This window comes from Felis catus, chromosome D2 (genome assembly GCF_018350175.1).
Source record: "Felis catus isolate Fca126 chromosome D2, F.catus_Fca126_mat1.0, whole genome shotgun sequence".
NCBI classification, from domain to species: domain Eukaryota; kingdom Metazoa; phylum Chordata; class Mammalia; order Carnivora; family Felidae; genus Felis; species Felis catus.
In genome coordinates, this window is record NC_058378.1 from 76,964,842 (window position 1) to 76,970,473 (window position 5,632).

At 52.9% G+C, this 5,632-nt stretch overlaps 1 long non-coding RNA gene across 1 annotated transcript; it reads right to left on the reverse strand.

Moving 5' to 3' along the window:
* Positions 1-387: 387 nt before the first annotated feature.
* On the reverse strand, positions 388-1,068 carry LOC123380936. Its single transcript, XR_006587373.1, has 2 exons — positions 985-1,068; positions 388-724 (listed from the first exon to the last, which is right to left on the reverse strand). It is a non-coding gene; the product is annotated as an uncharacterized LOC123380936 (long non-coding RNA).
* Between the last annotated feature and the right edge of the window lie 4,564 nt (positions 1,069-5,632).

Below are 5,632 nucleotides of genomic sequence, written 5' to 3' on the forward strand. Positions count from 1 at the left end.
ACAGGGAGCCTGGCAGGGAGGTAGAGGAAAAGGAGGTGCTCCTTCGTCCTAGCAGGAGCTGACAGCGCGTGTCTTCTCCTCCCTGTCTAAGGTGCTCTTTGGGTGCCTGCCCTGTGTCCCCTACTCAGGATCCTGTGCTTAGTGGCACCGCATGCCGGGGTCGTAGGGCCTCAGACCAGGAGGGGGCCATGTGAGGTCCGCGATCTGCCTCTGCCCATCTGAGTGGGAGCCCTGCCCCCCTTCCTGGGCACGAGGCACTCAGGACCGGGACTGGCCTGCCCTGTCCTGCTCCAGACGAAACCAGGCAGAGGAGCAGGGCCCAGGAGTGGGGGACTGCCACCCCTTGTCGGGATTCTGCCCCTTCTCCGAGCGCTCACTCCGACACTCTTTCTCAGGTGAGTGAGCCTTTAATGAGCATGACAGTATGCTGGGGCCCCACGTCCGTCATCCCAGAGAGGACAGATGCAGAGGCTTCCTGGCCCAAGTGCCCAGCGAGCCCGCAAGGGGGACAGGGAGTTCCGAACGCCTGAGGGGATGAGCCCAGGAGCTGCCCTTCCATCACGGCAGCAGCAGGAAGTTGGTCTGGAGGGCTCATTTCCAGCAGTCCCTGCCTCGGGGCAGGGCCAAGCAGTGGGCTGCTGACAGTTGTCACTCCATATCACTCTCACGTGCTGCTGGGCACCACAGGCCCACGTCACCCTGCCTGTGACGTCACCCAGCTGCCCTGGGAGAAGACACATGAAACAGAGATTTTTCTCAGAAATGCCACAGCATGTGCAATCGGCCCTGACCCCATGACCTCACGAATCTAAAATTAGGAAATCCACTGTATGCTCCATGTGACTGGCTTTTTGGGAAAAGCCAGAGAAGGGACTGCATTGAAGTCCAAGCTGGTGCCAGGCGGAGACAGCCCATGTGATGGGGGGACAGACACACACTTAGGTCCCCAAGGAAGGGTCTCGCCCAGGGAGGACGCAGCCCTACCCGGCTGTGGAGCCGTGGGCCCCAGGAGGGCTCAGGGCAGCCTTCCAGAGCCTCCCCACCTGACCGTGTCCTCGGGCAGCCCCCTAGACTCTGCAGAGTGTTCTAGAAGGGTTACCGGCAGGTGTGGAGTAATCACATTCCGGAACTTTCCATGTTTCCCGGCACATGCAGCAGGGCTCCTTTTTCTCGTCACATTTCATGTCCTTTAGCAAATGCACATGGTGTTTTAATTAAATGCAATTCCCTGAAAACTAACTGGAGTGTTTAGTCTGACGACATCCTCTGGTCAATGAATACAAAACAGAAGCGCTTTCGAGAAAGGAAAATGATGTGTCATTGTTTTGTATTTTCTGAAATCTGTAGGTACCAAGAGGCCACCTCTGTCCTGAAAAGCCAATATTTCAGTTTCTACGGGAATGGGGGGACAGCCTGAACTCTGTCACCCGCCACCTGGGTCTGCCCTGCCCCCTCTCGGCAGCACCCGTCCCACTCACCCCAAGCCCACCCCAGCTCTGAATCCCAGCTCTGCCATCAGCCAGTCGTGTGACCCCTAAACACGTTAATCTAGCCTTCCCATGCCTCAGTTTCGTCATCAGCGCAGTGAGCACCGTGACAGCACTTCCCTTGTTGGCACAGAGCTCGGCACGGCGAATGTTGGGTCTCGTTACTGGGTCACGTGGGTCGGGGATGGTAAATGTCTGGGCAGCCCTGGTGGGTCTGCTTTGGAGAATGAGTGCCTTCCCGGGAGCCCCTGCCTCTCAGCTTCCGGAAGCCAAGTTCCCACCTGCACGCGCGAGCCAAGCCGTGCTCCGATTCTACAGCTTCACGGTAGACAGTCTCGTCCCATTTCACAGAAGGGCAAACTACGAATCAGAGATGTTGAGGACAACTGGGGTGGCCCTCTGTCTTGGACTGTTCCCCAGTGGGGAATTTTCTGAGACACTGGATTTTGGATGCTAAAGCCAGCATGGTGCAGAATGGGACAGTTTGGTGACCCGACTAGTGAGCGACAGAGCTGGGATGTAAGACACAGGCCTGTCTGCTGCCTCAGGCTGCACTGCGTGCACTGGGCCAGCCGAGTGAATGAGGGGATCTTAGAGGGTTCCATCCGCAGCTGAGCTGGAATCCTGTACGCTCTCCTCATCCGGGGTCAGGCTGGGTTCAGTTAGCAAACCCGGCAGAGACAGTGCGAGCCAGGGAGGGGCAGAGAGAGAGAGGGAGGGAGAGAGAATCCCAAGCAGTCCCCACACCGTTAGCACAGAGCCCCACACGGGACTCGATCACACGATCTGTAAGATACGACCTGAGCTGAAACCAAGAGTCAGACACTTAACCGACTGAGCCCCCCAGGCGCCCCTGTGCTAACTCGATTGTAATAGAGTGGTTGGGATGGAGGGAAATGGAGGGGCCACATTTGGGAGGTGAGCGGCCCGTGGCTCTTTGCAAAGTAGTTGCCATGCCTGGAGCATGGGCAGCCGGCCCCTGGACTCCCGGACCTTCAGACTGTGATTGAACCCAATGGATCCCAGCAGAGAGAGAGCCTGCGGCCATACTCCCGCGCCCGAGCCACACACACAGCCTGCTGGTGGGACCGCCAGCCCTCCTGCAGAGGCTCAATGGTGTCTCCCAAAATTCATGCCTACCTGGAACCTCAGAATGTATCCTTTTTTGGGAACAGGGTCTTTGTAGTCCTTGGTGATTAGATCATCACTCCATGACTGGTGTCTCTGGGAGGGGAGGGGAGGAGAGGGGAGGACACAGAAACACAGAGACAGAGACGATGGCCCTGGGAAGAGACTGGACAGACGCAGCTGCCAGTGGAGGGACACCAGGAGTCCTGGAAGCCACCAGAAGCCAGGGAGCCTCCAGAACTGTGAGAAAACACAATTCTGCTTTCAGCCACCAAGCGTGTGGTGACTTGTTACGGTGGCCCTAGGACATGACTACCCTGCCTTCGACCAAGACTGAGGACCCAGAATTCCTCAGGGACTTCACGTCACAGGGCCGGCACACCCTCCTCCCTAGAAAAGTAGGAATTCTGACTCGAGTCTCCTGGCGGAGGGCCTGGAGCTTGCGTGTTTCTCTCGGCGTCTGCTTTCTAAAAAGAAAAGCAATGGCTTTCAGTTGCACCTCTGGACCTAGAAATTTGGTTTTCAGCCAGATCTGCATAGCCAGGCTCTCTGCCTTCTGCGTCCGCCCCCTTGTTTGCAGCAGCTCCCGCCACATGTTGCTGGCTTTTTCTGCTGCCCGCTGCTGATCACAAGGATATGGGCACCAGCGATTCCAAAACCCACAGCCCAGGAAAGTCTGCTTGGCAGTCAAAACCATCCAGACCCGCGATTATGGCTTGGGGAAGATTCCAGAGGTAGGAATCTCTGTGGTTTTAGCTTTCCAGGCTTCTGGAGTCAAGATTTTTTTTTTTTTTTTTTTTTTTTTTTTTTTTTTTTTTTTTTTTTTTTTTTTTTTGTCAATGTATCCCAGTCTGTGGTTTTTTGGAACTGTAATGTCCTGCAAAATATTAATAAACATTTTTAAAAGCATCAGAATGAAGTAAGTTTGGGAAATGCCAAAATGAATATGGTTAAATAAGTTCTTTTTATTGCAGACCTTCTCAGGATCTTCAATATGCCAGCTACAAGTTGTGCTCGTCTAGGCGAAGGATCTGGACTTTGGGATTCCGAATCCTATTTGATCACAGGTTCTTTCCGTGTTGTGCCTGCTGCTCGCTGATTGTGCTCTCCTGCATTTCAGCAGTGAGGACGTCCCTCCCTTCCTTCTTTCCTGCCAGGGCTTTCTCTTCCAAGTTTAAAAAAAAAAAACACTCTGCCCCTCTCATCTTCCCCGTAAATCAGTGTTCTATGCTGATTTCCAGCCCAGAGCCCTTCACCAGGTCTCTCTCCACAGACTGGTCACTTTCAGATGACATGAAAGGTCCTCCCTAACCCAGGGCCAGGCCACCTCTCCTCTCCAGGGCAGGGCCACTCGGCACCTGCCACCTGCACCCGATGACACATTCAACCAGCCTGACGTACTGGTGGCTTCTGACCGTGCGACGCCATCATGGCGTCACTCTTGCTGTCTCACGCGCCTCTCCTGCCTCGCCCGTCTACCTGTCCTGACAGCCGAGGGCCCCCTGCCCCATCTCACACCTCTGAGCTCACCACAAGACCTGCCACTCTCCCCCGTAACACCCCATTCCTCAGTCTGTCTCCTCCACTGGGCCGTAGGCCCTGGGAAGGCGGGACGGGTCTCCCCCACTCCAGCATCTCCGGCATTTTCTTCAGCGCCAGGCATGTCCAGGTTTCCGTACGCCTGCTTCTTCATGATGAGTCAGGGTCTGGGACAGGCACAAATCACGTTTCACTAGAGGGTGAGGTTACCGCCATGACAGGCTGTCGGGTGCATAGCCACTGGGTCTTTGCTCACCGCTTCTTGCCTCACGGTCCTCAGGGCTCGCTATTGGCACAACCACGTTGTTTTTCCTTCCCTGGGCCTGTACTGTTTGATGTTTAGCCTTCTGTGCCTCTACATACACCGGGCATCCCTTCTAAGTACCATGGGGTTGGGTTTTGTTTTCTTTTTTTAAATGTTTATTTATTCTTGAGAGAGAGAATGAGAGAGAGAGAGAGAGAGAGAGAGCGTGCGTGTGCACATGAGCAGAGGAGGGGCAGAGAGAGAGGGAGACACAGAATCCGAAGCAGGCTCCAGGCTCTGAGCTGTCAGCACAGAGCCCGACGCGGGGCTCGAACTCACCAACTGCGAGATCATGACCTGAGCCGAAGTCAATGCTTAACTAATGGAGCCACCCAGGCGCCCTGGGCTTTGGTTTTTATTTACTCCTTCAGTTGGAGTGGTAGACCACTTACATATCACCTGTTCCTTAATGCAATGCAGTTTAAATCTGTTATCTTGACTCTTTGTTTTCTCCTTTCCCCTACTTGTTTTATATCCTTTCCCCCTCCTCCCTGCTCTTTCGGATTAGTATTTTTTTAATATTCCATTTCCCCACTTGTTACTTATATATTCTCTTCTTCTCATTTCATTATTATCCGGGGGATTACAGCATTCATCGTGACTCATTATTAAAGTCTAACATAAATGAATGCTTTTACCACCTTCCGGACAGTGAAAAGGACCTTAGAACATTCTAATTCCGTTTATCCCTCTTCCGGCTCGTGAGCTATTGTTATCATGTAGTTTAATTCTATGTATATTTCAAACCTCCTCACGACATAATTATTATTTTATGTGGTCAATATCCATTCAGACTTGCCCACATCGTTATTGCTCCTTCTGAATTGCCAGCTGCCATCTGGGATCCTTTTCGCTCTGCCTGAAGAACACTTTCCACTCTTTTCTTTAGTATGTGTCTAATGGTAAGGCCGTCTCTCAGCTTGTGTTTATCTTCATTGTCTTTCATTTTGCTTCCATTTCTTTTCTGGAGAATGTCAAGCCTCCAGAAGTAGAGAAAACAATGAAATAAACCTCTGTGTACCCATAACCCAGCTTAAACAATCACTGCTCAGCTCCATCATTTTAAGGATATTTTTGCCGCAGAGTCTAGCCTGGCGATGATTTTCTGTCAACACTTTGAACATACTCCATCGTCTTCCGGCATCCACTATTTCTACAGGGGAACCAGTCGTCA